At 40.4% G+C, this 15491-nt stretch overlaps 1 protein-coding gene across 4 annotated transcripts in view; it reads left to right on the top strand.

Annotated features, from left to right (window-relative positions):
- Positions 1-15491, top strand: part of DIAPH2 (diaphanous related formin 2) — a 1273340-nt gene that overhangs the window by 862016 nt on the left and 395833 nt on the right. The window lies entirely within an intron of this gene.

The following is a 15491-nucleotide window of genomic DNA, read 5'->3' as shown; positions in this document are numbered from 1 at the left end:
GCAAATATTTTTAAAATATTTCACAAGGAATTTGATATATAGTTATAGACTATGGCTTCAGAGCCCCATGCCCTGGTTTTTTCGCGATGAGCTGAAAGGCTGTTTTGACGTTTTCCATTTGAAAACATTAAAGTTAAGTAGTCATCAGTGGAGATGAGCAAATCAGTTCTACACAAATGAAATTCATTATGAAGTTCTAAAAAAAAAATGTAATTTCATCTTATCCAAAACTTTAGTGATTCATCCTGCATGAAGTGCTCAAAATGGCCACCAACATTTTACAGGTCGGAAGACTGAGAAGAAGGCATCTGCCACCAAATAGGGTTCATTTTGGAGATTTTTTTTATTTAAAAAAAGCAGACAGTGCAGTGTGTTATTAAACAGGCTGTTTGTTTCCTCTGTATAACATCTGCTTACCCATAGCTATACAGTGATGCTTGAAATTTTATCACAATTTTTATATTACTGCATTAATTCGACTGAAAACTACATCAGATTATGACACAAGACCTAAAAGTAGATAAAGATAACTAAATCAAACCAATGTGTCAAGAATATTAGACTTGGTTATTTATTTATTGAGAAAAATGATCCAATATCACATGTCAACGAGTGGCAAAAGTATGTGAACCTTTGCTTTTTGTATAGTTTGATAGATTACAGTTCTTTAAATAAAACAGGTCTCCCCCCCCCCCCACCCCTGTCATCCCATTAACTGAAAGCACCTGAATTTAATTTCACCTTCAAATTATCTGCTAATCTTAAAGTTTCACATGTTATATTACATCATTTTTGTCAGTAAGTAAATGACCAGCCCTAATATTGTTGACTTTGCCTCATTTAGGGCTTGTGTGAAGATCTGATGTAGTTTTACGTCAAATTTATGCAGAAATATAGACTTTCTGAAGGTTTCACAAACTTTCAAGCACCTCTGTATGTCACTTCCAGTCTGACAATAATAACGCTGTCTTGTTATTTATTAAAGATCTTGAAAGCAGCTGATTAGAGTCCTAGGAAACCTCAAAGTGTCTGATGTGAATTTTCAGTGCAATGTGGGCACGTTTAAGTTGTGTCAAATCTATTTGGACCAAATTAAATTTGCAGACCGATTCAACCAAATTGGTCCCAAAAGAAATTTTGGTAAATTTGCTCATCTCTAGTCATCATTAATTAATGAAATTTCAGAAGCTCATGTCATGGAGCTACCTTTCTTATATATGCTAATTTTGAAACAGAGTTTTTTGGCTCAAATATTTAACATATAGATTTTCTGTCAGATTTCCTTCTTTGAGTTGAAATCTTCAAGAAACTTTCCCTTCCAACCTTCAACATATAGGGAATATATTCGAGTAGACCTTGAAACTCTCACAGATTTATTTTCCCCATGTGTAGACCAGACTCCCAGTTCATGTGATTGTAATGAACTTTGTTATGGATTTTCAATGTGGAATCAATATAAATCCACTGCAAATCCATATGGCCCACCGACTGCAACAGTAATGCAGAGTTCATATTGTTTGAAGACAAACCTTTAGATTCATTTTGGGCATGTATTTGTAGGGGCAAAAAAAACTTAAATATTTGACTGCCAGTCACTGAAAAAGTATATTTCTGACTTGTTAGGGTTTTCTCTCTGATTTTGGTTTTGTTAATTGCAACATTGTATTTCAATTCCGTACTTGATAAAGTAGATACAGGTTTTAAGGAATTTTGCTGTATTTCTATGTATAGCCTATATAGTTTCTGTAAATTTTCTTCATTGTGTTCTCTGCTTGATGTTTTATATGAACCTTAGTTATTAGTTTATATGGATGGCGGCAGAATCTTTATACTTTTGTTTTCCTCAATATTTTTGATGATTTTTGTGATGATCAGCGGATGCTCTGTTGGGGACGGCATGATTAGAGACGTGCACACATTTTGTACTGTAGTATATTAGAAATAATCATATTTGCCCATTGTAAGCCCTTCATGTCCTGTCTGAGCTCCGCGGCTCTGGTTTCCTGCAGCTCTAGATGATTTTGATAAATGATTGTTTTCTTGCACAGTGCAGCCTGGATTAGAGATGAAACGCTCAGATTGTATCTTGTTCTGCTAGAATTTGTGTCTGCAAAACTTAAAGGGACATTAAACCTGCCATCTCGATTTATTATTCAATGGAATGAGATCTATTGTCCCCTGCTATCTGCTATTTTTGGCCTCTGACCACTCAGGCCTTGTTCACACATCACAAAATTGCTGGGGATTTGCACCATGGATTTCACGTCATAATTCCATAGTAATTTACAGCACAGCACATATTACCCCATTCACAGGAAAAATTGAAAAACTAGGATGTACCGCACAATACTCTGGCAGAAAGGCCACAGATTTGCAACACGGATTTCACTTTTTCAACATATTGGGTGAAATCCACATAATCCCCTGTGGATATTACTGCAGAATTGTGTGAACTTACCCTCAAAGCAAATGTGTCATGTTCGGATGGAGCAGAGTTAACACACACATTTATTTAACGCATTATGACTATGACTGTTAACTCTGTTGCATTTCTACCTCTTTTGCAAGTCTATGCAAATCCAGCAGAGTTAAAGACACACCTGGTTGGTTATTACTACAGATGAGCAAAGTTTGGAAAAATTCGATTTGGCAGCTTCGCCAAACTTCGTCAATAAATTTTTTGTTACAAATTACTTTATCACAAATAGCTTTTCAGTGTATAGACCAGGTGCAATGATGCCACCCCCCATCACTTAATATCTCTGATGCTGCAATTAATGCTGATTGCAAAATCTGAGATTTGCATTCAGATGTTTTGGGGGTTAATCCAGGATTCCCGGATTAAAAAATAATATATGTATATATATATATACTTACCTCATCTACTTGTCTGCTCCCATCTTGATTGAAGAAAACCAGCCAAAAGACCTGCGGCGATCGTGAAGACCTCAACACATGATCACACTGGCTGCACACAGTGATGTCCTCAGTGATGATATCAATTATCAATGCACGTGGCCAGAGTGATCATGTGGTGACGTCATCACGCTCGCCACAGGTCCTTTGGAAGGTTTTCTTCCATCTAGACAGGAGCGGACGTCCTCTCCATGATCAAGTGTATGAGGTGAGTGTAATTTAGTTTTTTCAGCCAACATTTTAAGAAAAAAAATGGACTCATGCCAAATCAGATTTTTCCAAAACTTCGGATCGAATTCCACTTTAGCTAGATATAAGTATACAGATGAAATGTGAAGTGTTGAGTCTACTTTATAATGTTGTAGATATATATTTTTTTATTTATAAAATCCTTCCTTGAGGCGGCCATATAGGTGACACACACTTCCTTCCTGTATTTCCTTCACAGAAAGGTGGGTCTACTTTATGGCAGCTGAAAAGAATGGGAGTCAATATTGTGGGGATTCGCTCTGGTAGTTAGGATAACTAGGATAAGCGGGCACAGTACAGAGGCAAAATCCAAGTTCGTAATTTAAACTTCAGTGTTTATTCACACATGGTGCCAAAAACAAAATGTCACTTTTGCAGTGTTGGTGTTTCTTCACATCCAATAGCAAGTTAACATAGCAAAAGTCACCTTGGTGGCAGTTCTGCCTCAGAAAGTTCAAACACAGGCTTTAGACGGCCTGTTGCCCTGACACACGGGTCTCCGCTCTCAAGCCCAGCACAGGCCTCAGATCCCAGCACACAGACCTCCTTAGCTCCACTGTCAGACGGGGGTAATCCTCTCCATCTGGCAGTGCTGGCTGGTTTTATGCCTGGCAAAACCTGGCCTGGAAGGTGGGGAGTAGTCACCCACCCAGCACTTTGACTACTCCCAGTAAGAGCCGTCCCAGATCAGCTATACAGCCATGCTAAGTACCAAGGTGTCAAACAGAAACTGCTGCTGACACATAAAAAACGGCTCTTACTCCACCGAAGCCAGGAACCTCAGTGACCCGTATCTATCATCCACGATGATTCCTTGTACCTTCTTACAATATGCAAAGAAATTTCATAGATTTTCCTGTCTCCAGGAATGAATGGAGTACAGGCGCACCCCCAGAGACCAGGAAGTGGAGGGGTGCTGCATACAGATCCTTATTTCTTTATGTTTCCAGCAGTACAACAGAAATTTAATTACCTCTCCTGCACTCTAATGAAAATGAAATGACTCTGCTCATCTTCACTTAGTCTATACAGCAAAGCTAACAAATTAGCTATCTCCAGAAAAAAAATGAATCATTAGATTATTATGACTGCTGTAATGGTGAGTGTGAAAACTAGAATACTTGAGTTATTTTTTTAAATTATTTTATTTTATGTGAATAAAAAATATGAACACTGAAATATTACCACCATTTTATATTACATTACAAACCCTGATTTAAAGAGGTTGTCTGGGTTCAGAACTCAAATGTTCTCCTTTTCCCTGCGCTGAATCGCACAGGGCAAAGGCTTTTTATGGAAATCCGGTGACATACAATAGGGTAAGCTAGACGGAGGCTTTCACCTAGTAGTGAGCCCGATGACATTACCAACACGGATGGGCAGGCTTTAGCACTGCCCTAGCCTGTAAAATGGCTAAAGCTTGCCCATCAGTGACGTCACCGGCAAAACAAGCCTTTGCCCTGCATAATACAGCACAGGGCAAGGGAGAGCATCGGAGCATGAAATGCTCTAAATGCTTATCTTAGAGAGGCTGCCTGGGTGAAAATGTGGCTATGTCCGGGTTCAGTTCTGAACCCAGACAACCCCTTTAAATAATATGTATTTTTTAACTATACATACTCTTTAAACATGATTCATCCAAATCAGAGAGATTGGTTGGCTGTGAGACATTACATGTTTCCTGCCTCAGGAGAGCTATTCTTTGTCCTCCCTGGATCCCTACAAACATGATTATTACTTTTTGATAGTAAATCAAGTCATTTGATGAATACAATGACCCTTCCTGCTCTACTCTAGAAATTAAGATCCAAAGTTTTTAGATTTTAGATTCAGAATTTAGAACTGCTAGATCTACTCTATCTTCAGTTTATGTTAGTCTTAAGGTTATCTACAATAGACATGTTGTATAATCTTACAGTATCGGGGTATAGGTCAATTTAACCTATAACAAAATGTTAGTCAAAAAGTCAAAATGACTAACTTTATTAGGAACCTACAATCAGCAAAGATGACATAGAATAAACAAGGCATGGTCAACACCTTCAGACTTGATTATGAGAAATGACTTCCAAAGACTCTAATTTGATATAGACCTAAGTTCAGCAATTCTTTTTAGACTGGGGCTGCCAAATTGTCAGCTGGACTGTTTAAGTGAGGAAAACCTTTAGTTTTTTCTATTATGCACACAATACCCCAAGTTGCCCTCTCCTTCTCCTCTCTGTTGTCTATTATTGTAAGATTGGCTGAAGTGACTGTACATTGCTGCCCTGCTTCAATGCCTTCATAGCATTATAATAAAGGAAAGTGATGACAATAAGCAGGACATTTCTTTGTTCTGGAAGCAAAATCTGCAGGCAACAGACATCACCCTGTGGCCCCAGAATAAATACTTTAGGTGCTATCACAACAATACCCTGTCTGGCCCAATCCTACTTTTCTATTAGGTCCATGTCTAGTAGTTACAGACATCCATAAAGTGGATTGTAACTGTCTCTATCGCTGTGGGCCACCAAGCAACACATTATGGGCAATTTGGACAAAGGTGGGTTCCTTCAGGTCCTTTGAAGTTTGGGACCAGGCCAAGTCAGCCCTATCTGCTTTGAATTGGGTACACCTGTCCTGGATTCCCCTCTCCAGAAGAAATACATTGTTATTAAAGATGTAGGTGAGGAAATGGGCCAAAGGTTATGGAAAGGACATAACCTCCATGGGGGAACAAACACTAGACCCTTCTGTTCTAGATGGAAAACCCAGCACCATAATCACATAGTTTGCAACAATTCTGAATTTGATGGTACATTCCCACGGACTGGACTGAAAAAGTGGTGGGGTTTATCCTAATCCCATCCAAAAGTTTACATTTTGGGTCTTTCTGGCCCAATTTACGGATATTTCCAGGGGTGACTCAAATATAGGTATTTAAAGGGTTTGTGCCAAGATATTTATGTATCCCCTATCAACAGGAGACCCCCGCTGGGATCTCCACTATTCTAGAGACTGGAATCCCTCTATCTTCGGCAGTTTCATAGCGCAGGAATGAAGCCGCAGTGCCTCACTTCATATGGTAATGCCAGTGATTGGACCCCCACAAATCAGATACTTATCCCCTATCCTGTGGATAGTGGATGTCAGTATCTTGACACTACCTCTTTTGGGGAGGACCTTTTTTAATTCTTTGCTATGAGGCCACAACATTTCTGGGTACACCACAGATTATGGGTCATATTGCATGTCTATACCCTCAGCATCCCAACATAATCAGTGAAACCACTTACTGACTATCCCCACCACTGTCGCACCACGTAATGCTCTGTACCCCATAACTTTGCTTTGTGTACGTTTCCTAGTAAATAATTGCAGCTCATAATTGATGTACTTGTACCGAACATTTATTTCCTTGTATATTAAGGATTGTGCATATTATTTTCCCCTAAAACTTTTTTTTTCGAAAATTCTGTAAATTTCAAAATGCTACTTATTCAGATTTTGAGTGACACCCAGTACAATCTGACACTTTTACATTTCTGCCATTGTAATGCAAATTTCACGTTTTCTAAAACATAAAAAGAAAGGACTTTCAATAGAACTCCTGCAAAGCTTTGAATTATCAGATTGCATTAAAGTCTGAGGCTCAGAATATGAAATGATCCCGATGTATGGCGGGCGTTTGATGGGCATAAAGTGTGTAGGACATACATCCTCCATGCATTATTCATCACTGCACATAAATAAGGCTCAAAGACGCAAACAAAATGCTTGGCCCTAATCTATTTTATTATTTTCTTTTGTTGTTAAATATTATGGATCTAGAGCGAGCAAGATTTCATTTGACAGTGGAACATAAAGGGATGAGGCCTCGGTAGATGTTCCCCGGGTTGCCTTTTAGAGCATTTCTTTCACCACTCCACATAAACGTGTGTTTACTGTGTGGAATGCACTATGAGATTTACAAGTTGTGGCATTTCATAGACTGCTTGTGAATGCATGAAGGAATCCTGGGGAAAGAGAGGCTGGAGATGTCAAACCATTAATCACTCCCTGTAGAGTTGGCTCAGGCCTGTTCTGCAGACACCTCGCAAACATTACCCATCCAGAGTCTCCTAACACATAGAAATAAACACCAGCTAGGTTGATGCGCCCGGAGAGTTGACTTTTTACATCAACAGCACATCAACGTGAGGAAGCCATCAGACTACTAAAGACCAAAGTCAATCCAATGATACATACATTTAGGAAGTAAAGCATAAAAATGTCCTAAAAAGTATAAAGTATAAAAACGTATAAAGTATCAAAAAGGTAAAAGGTATAAAGTGTGTAAAAAGTATAAAACAGTCTAAGGTATAAAACGTATAAAAGTATTAAAAAAGTATAAAAAGGTAGAAAAATATTTAAAGTATAAAAAAGTAAGAAAAAGCACAAAAAAATATCAAATATAACGGTAAACGGTGACAAATATTTATATATGCACAATGACAAATACAATTACATCAGTTTACCAGAAAAATTGCATTCATAATTCTTATTTTTGTGACTTTATATTATTCATCTACTGTGTTGCTATCAGATGGTTTCCTATGGCAAACAGTCATGCGACAGGTGATAAAATCTGACCAGGTTAAAGGGCATCTGTCAGCAGTTTTGTATCTGTGACACTGGCTGACCTGTTACATGTGCGGTTGGCAGCCAAAGGCATCTGTGTTCGTCCCATGTTCACGTGTGCCCGCATTGCTGAGAAAAATTATGTTTTATTATATGCAAATAAGCCTCTAGGAGCAGCGGGGGCGTTGCCGTTATAACTAGAGTCTCTACTTTCTCTGCAACTGCAGTGCCAAGTCCACAGTGGCTGTGAAAACATCATCAAGCCTGGCCCTGACTTCTCCTAAAGTCAATTAAAGTGCAGAGGGCACGGCCGTTTCAGAGAAAGCTGAGACTCTAGGAGCAACAGTTACCACCCCATTGCTCCTAGAAGCTCATTTGCATACATTTAATTTTTCTCAGTGGGCACATATAAACATGGGAAAAGCACAGAGGCCTTCAGCTGCCAAGCGCACATGTAACAGGTCAACAAGTTTCATAGGTACAAATCTGCTAAAAGGGTCTTTACATTTTTTGCAAGGTTGGCCGGGAGTTTTTAGTTGAGTCATGGCCGCACAGGTCAAGGGCATAGCTGTAGGGAAGGCTGAGGTGGCAGTTGCACGTGGTTGAGGGACTAATGTAACAAATTAGAGGACATCATCACTGTTAGTTGGTGGGGGCCCTAATAGATATTTTTGTATTGGGGCTCTTGAGCTGAAGTTACAGCACTAGCAGGAGTACCATGTCTTCCACCGACTCACATACAAGTTTTCACAAAGCCTTAGACTTTAAAGAAAAGGATAGCTTCACAGTCGCAGCAAAGGGTGGGGTACATTAACTAGGGACATCCCCTGAGGAGAGGCAAGTGGGCCAACTCAGTCTAGACCAATCCTTCTTCCCAATCGTGGATGATTACATGTGCCTGGATCTTCCTCCCTGTCCAGTAGGGGGTAAAACCTGCTTGAGGATCATGCCACTTCATAAAGAATTGAGGACGGGGCAAATAAGCGCCTTGCCCTCTTTTCCTGTTAGTAAACCCATGCCCACTGTATGTTCCTGACACAATGGGGGGAATGCTCAATATCTTGTTGGCTATGGTTTAGACAGATTGTCCTATAAACAGAGGCAGAAGAGCTAATTTGTGACTTGGCACGGGGCATTGTGATGTCACCATGTTGTCTGCTGTAGGTTAATACTGTATTATTAGTAATGCAGTGGCAATGGTTAAACAGAAAATTCAGCTCCGCTACATATTTTTTATTTTTTTGAAAACTAGACTTGACATTCGTGTCACTTATAATTGCCGGTCTCTTGGCCGCTAACACGTTGAGAGACAATTAACATAAACTGATCCATTTTTTTGTCCTGTGTCTATAGAAGTCAGTGTTTGAAGTCCTCCTGTCTGGGAACAGTAGCTTTAATCACAGAGCGATGGTAGATAAGAGTCCTGACTGAGACCATTGTATTGGGAACAGTAGCACATTCATGTGACCGCAGCCTCTCGCTGACTAATGCGTTCTACCCACTTGTACGGAGGCCAGCTGGCTCCAGGTCAACCCTCCACATCCAGACAGTCCTTCATTTTTAACGGCAATGGGAGATTTAAAGGCTAGAATTGGCTGAGGATACTTCAGGACACATTTCGGGTATTGAAATTTAAACTTTAACCGGCTGAAGTCTTTAAATCTCTCAGCCTAATTTTAAAAAAAGCAACACCCAGCGATTCTCATTGTCTGATTGTGAGCCAAATGGCATTGTGGTACCTCCGTGAAGGATGGAATAATGCTCTAATGTGTGAGAATCTGCTGCAGAATAATGACCATTCCCTCATAAATCCTATAAAGTCCACTTCTCCTTCCTCAGCACCTTCTATGAGGTTTTTGCTTCTATTCCAGGAGCTACGATGACATACGGGGACTCATCTATTAGTGGATTCACTAAATGGCCAAAAATATATGTACCCCCTTTTAATTATTGATTTCAGGTTGTTCAGCCTAGCCCATTAAACAAAATATGATTGTATCGGTCGTACTGACTGGGAGTTGAGTGACTGTAAGCATGGCACTGGCATAGGAGGCCACCTTTACCACAGGACACCTCTGGTCATCCATAAGTGCTATTATTGTGGGAGCCTTTAGGAGGAACAGCATCTCAGCTGTGAAGTAGTAGACCATGACAACTCACACAGCAGGCCACCAAGTGCTGAAGACCACAAGATGTAATCATCACCTATCCTTCAGAATTCCAGATTGTGTCTGGAAGTGACATCAGAACAGAAATTTCACAAACTGGTTATGTAGTGGAGCAGATACAACATTCACCATGATCACAATGCCAAACATCATCTGGAGTGGGGTAAAGCACACTGGACTCTGGAGACATTACATACATGCCTAGGACCAGTATGCTCAAAGCCAAGTATCAACTAGAGTGGCACAAACCACACTGGACTCTGGAGAAGCTACATACAAGCCTAGGCTGATTAAGATCAATGCCAAGTTTTAGCTGGAGTGTCACAAACCACACTGGACTCTGGAGAAGCTACATTACAAGCCTAGGCTGAGTAAGATCAATGCCAAGTGTCAGCTAGAGTTGTAGAAAGCACACTGGACTCTGGAGAAGCTACATACAAGCCTAGGCTGAGTAAAATCAATGCCAAGTGTCATCTGGAGTGGCACAAACTACACTGGACTCTGGAGAAGCTACATTACAAGCCTTGGCTGAGTGAAATTAATGCCAAGTGTCAGCTGGAGTTGTACAAAGCACACTGGACTCTTAAGAAGTTACATACAAGCTTAGGTTGAGAAAGATCAATGCCAAGTGTCAGCTAGAGTGGTACAAAGCACACTGGACTCTTGAGAAGTTACGTACAAGCATAGGCTGAGTAATATCAATGCCAAGTGTGAGCTGGAGTTGTACAAGGTACACTAGACTCTGGAGAAGTTACGTACAAGCCTAGGCTGAGTAAGATCAATGCCAAGCGTCACTTGGAGTGGTACATGGCACACTGGACTCTGGAGCAGTTCCATACAGGCCTACGCTGAGTAAGGTCAATGCAAGTGTCAGCTGGAGTAGTACAAGGCATTGGCTTACGTTTGGTGGATGTCTAGATGACACTAACTACCTAAATGCACAGTGCCTATGATAAAATGTGATGGGTATGGGAAGGTATTCACTATTATTGACTGCCAGTGACTGCCAGGAACACCTTGGAGAGGGAAGGTATTCAGTAAGATTGAATGTCAGAAAGACCTAGAAGAGGGAAGGATCCTCTTTGCACCCTAGTTACAGCCTGTATTCTAACATGACCAGAAGGCCTCGGGGTTGGAGATTGGCTGCAGTCACACCCCTACAAGCCATAATAATTTACTCCTGTATCCACAAATGGCCGCCCCCGCTGAAGCCTTCCATTGTCTGTAGCCTGCAATTGTTTTATCAGTGCTCAGCCATACGTGGCAATCCAAGGCAATTTGTTTATTTGCAAACAGTTCTCCATGTCTCACATGGCTGCGGAGATGGAAGCGCAGTCCCTCAAAGTGCAATTTAATAACTTATCTGCGGTATGTTAATCAATTATGCAGAAACTGTGAAATGTAATCTGCCTGGCTGACAGTCCTCCGTGCTTCTCTTCGGCTGCAGCAACAACTTATCAAAAGCCAATTTACTGCTCGGCAGAGGGGAGGGAGTCATTTCAGTGATTGCAAATTAATTAGGAATCAATATTCCGTCAAATAATGGATCTAGAGTTGGAGCTGAGGGGCCAGAGCCTCGGAACCTCGCTAAAATTCCCCAAATTCATTGGGTTCTTGTGTGTCCCTCTCTGTCTTAATTATCATCATGAATTTGTTATAGAAGATAAAGACGAGACAACAACGGGAGATTTATCATTAACATACACTCCACCAGCAGAATAGTGAGTGCAGCTCTGGAGTATAATACAGTATATATTTCAGGGTCAGTACAGGATAAGTAATGTATGTACACAGTGACTGCACCAGCAGAATAGTGAGCGCAGCTCTGGAGTATAATACAGGATGTAACTCAGGATCAGTACAGGATAAGTAATGTATGTACACAGTGACTGCACCAGCAGAATAGTGAGTGCAGCTCTGGAGTATAATACAGGATGTAACTCAGGATCAGTACAGGATAAGTAATGTATGTACACAGTGACTGCACCAGCAGAATAGTGAGTGCAGCTCTGGAGTATAATACAGGATGTAACTCAGGATCAGTACAGGATAAGTAATGTATGTGCACAGTGACTGCACCAGCAGAATAGTGAGCGCAGCTCTGGAGTATAGTACAGCATATAACTCGGGGTCAGTACAGGATAAGTAATGTATGTACACAGTGACTGCACCAGCAGAATATTGAGCGCAGCTCTGGAGTATAATACAGTATATAACTCAGGGTCAGTACAGGATAAGTAATGTGTGTACACAGTGACTGCACCAGCAGAATAGTGAGTGCAGCTCTGGAGTATAATACTGGATGTACCTCAGGATCAGTGCAGGACAAGTAATGTAATGTATGTACACAGTGACTGCACCAGCAGAATAGTGAGTGCAGCTCTGGAGTATTTGGGTTTAGTTGACTCTGTTCTTTCATGGAATTCCTCAAAGTGATTGCATACATTTTTTTTCGGTATGAAACAATGTAATTCCAGTATCTGTGCACATATGCCGGTTATCGGGATGGTGACCGGAAATGGCAGTTGCTGGGGCCCATATTGATTTCGATTTGTGTGGCCCCTCTGTACAGTATTTTCCCTATCATTTTAGTTTGTGGCTTTTCTACTAAATCCATCTTTATTGGTTTGCTTAGATCTATATATTCTTTTCAGAAATAGTAAGTGACGGCGCATTTTATTAAATCGATCCGACCGATGCTTTGGCGTTTTTAGCATCTTTGCCCTTTTAAGGCACTTCCTCTGGGGATCTAAAATCCAGTCTATATGTCAGCAATGTGTTTCTTTCAGTGCAGCAGCGTTTGAGACGCAGAGAATAAATCGAGCCGCTGTATACATGTGGAGTGATAAAGTGACCGCTCGCCAGTGAATTTCGCTCTCCCGCGTTGGCGCCACAGTCCTGTATAACACTTTCTACATCTGTAGATGGTGACAGCTCTGCTGTGAGGATCCAGCGTCCCCAGATGAATATTCATTCAGGAATTGGAAGTCTTGATTAAGCCATCATGTTTATGCACACAGATCCCCGGACGATGAACCGCAGTCCTCGCCGCTGTAAATAATATTAATGATGCTGCACGAGATGGATAAATGCTGCTATATGACAAATCCACCTTCACTTACCAAGACATACAGTATTAACCTCTCTGCCTCCGCCACCGTCTCCAGAGGCTTACTGTGTCTGACGGACAGGCGGCTGCACGGTGGAGAGGAGCGCGCTGCGGAGATATACGGAAATGTCTAATTTATCTAACATCTACATCTTCTATCTAAGGCTACAGTATCTATCTATTTATCTCTCATCTACCAATATCTATCTATCTCATATCTCTCTATTATCTATGTATCTATCTATATCTTTCAATATAAAAAAAATATATATATATCAAATTGGTTGCAAATCAATTGCCTCGCTACTTTTAAATGCACAGATGTCCGTAGCAGGGCTGAGTTTGTAATTTGTTTCATTAATTCATCATGATGACTACAGCTTTTTTTTGGGGGGGAAAAATTTGATTCTAAATGAAGCCAAATTTCCTTGCGTCTCGTGGTAATAAATAATTTTTCCTAAAATGGCGGCTGGATTTGTTTTAGAAAGAGTGGAAAAACAATCACTCACTTCATCCACTTGCTCTCTTGATTAAAAAGGACCTGCTGAAGGACCTGAGCTGAGTGTGATGATGTCGGTGATCACGCTGGTACCGCTCAATGACGTCATCACTCTCAGCTCAGGTCCTTCGGCAGGTCTTTTTCAATCATGTGAGGAGCGGATTGCTTTTGCGCGAGCAAGTGGATGAGGTGAGTGATTTTCATTTATTTTTAAACCCAAAAGGCCATACTGCACTAGCGTATTATCATTTTTTACCGCCATTAGACGGGTGTACTTCTGTCTAAGTGGCCATTAAAAGTGGTCTCATCCAAATCAAATTTCTTGATAAACATCATCGAAGCTGCCGAATCAAATATTTCAAAAACTTCGCTCATCTTTAATGATGACCCTTGCAGAGAAAAAAAACACACAGTCTTTACATCTGTTCCAAAAGAGAATCACAAGTGATACATCATTATGTTGCCAACTAATGTCCAATGACAAACTCATCTTTGCTGAGAGCTTGGCCTCGACTAGTTCTCCAGCGCCTTTGTAATGTTGGATCTGTTGGGTCCCAGAGATGGGACCTTCACCTGAGATGTAACTTCGAAAGTATTAGCTCTATGGCAAATTCTTCATGGATCCCACTGGACTATGATGTGACACCATGCTAGTGTCCTCCTTAGGGGCATAGGGACAGTTGGGCTTCTTAGTAGCCAGGTGATTATGCCACCAGTCCTGGGTGTGAGCCTGGCCCTGGTCATCATGTCCTCGGCAGTAAAAGGAAGTGCCACCAGCTGGTTACACCCAGTCATTCGTGGAACAGCACATGTAAAGTGTGGACTAGATAAAGGATTTTGCTAATTTTTTTAAATATTTTAGATTTGTTTGTTTTTTCAAACTATTTTTTATAAAAAAAAATAATCTAAATATTTTGTCTGCAGCACTCACATAAAGAAAGACGTGACAATTGCAAAAATAACAAAGTGAATTTCCGGCCCTTGGGTTTTCAGCTCGATTGCCCATTATTGGCCACATTGGACAGCTTTATCCATGTAGGTTTTACCGTCTCTAAGCAGTAATGATATATTCATTCATTCACTCTGCTATTCCACAACCTGCCGCGCTGAGGATTTTAGGCTTCGTTATTTAATTAGCATCCTTGTTAAACACACACATTTTCCTTAGGGCAATAAATGCCCCTTGTGACCCTTTTTCCAACCTGTTTCCTTTGGCATTGTCCCAAGCCCACACAATTAGTAGGATGTTGACTTTAGAACCGTTTCCCGACAAAGGGGATTGTTTAGCGCCTGTCACATTATGTCCATCCGCAGGGGAAATATCATGTAGTCGCACCTCTATCCTGGGGGATCCCTCGTCCTCCACAACAACCTATTACACATGAGATTTTAGTCAGCACGACCTCAACAATCTGCAACCTGATTAAACCTTCTGCTTCACAAAGAAAATCTATTTCCTGAAATATAAATGCTCAGATCTAGCAGAGTTAAACTTGTTGGTAAACTGCTTTGTGCAGAACATAAGAAGCTGTGAAAACCTAATAATCTATTTTGCATCAATAAATTCTGAAGATAGTTCTGATACACATAGGTTTTCTATGCACATATGAAGCAGTATTATAGTAGTTATATTCCTGTACATAGGAGGCAGTATTATAGTAGTTATATTCTTGTACATAGGAGCAGTATTATAGTAGTTATATTCTTGTACATAGGAGGCAGTATTATAGTAGTTATATTCTTGTACATAGGAGGCAGTATTATAGTAGTTATATTCTTGTACATAGGAGGCAGTATTATAGTAGTTATATTCTTGTACATACAGACGTGGACAAAATTGTTGGTACCCTTTGGTCAATGAAAGAAAAAGTCACAATGGTCACAGAAATAACTTTAATCTGACAAAAGTAATAATAAATTAAAATTCTATAAATGTTAACCAATGAAAGTC

This window comes from Bufo gargarizans, chromosome 9 (assembly GCF_014858855.1).
Source record: "Bufo gargarizans isolate SCDJY-AF-19 chromosome 9, ASM1485885v1, whole genome shotgun sequence".
Lineage (NCBI taxonomy): Eukaryota > Metazoa > Chordata > Amphibia > Anura > Bufonidae > Bufo > Bufo gargarizans.
This window is presented reverse-complemented; position numbering and strand designations above follow the sequence as displayed.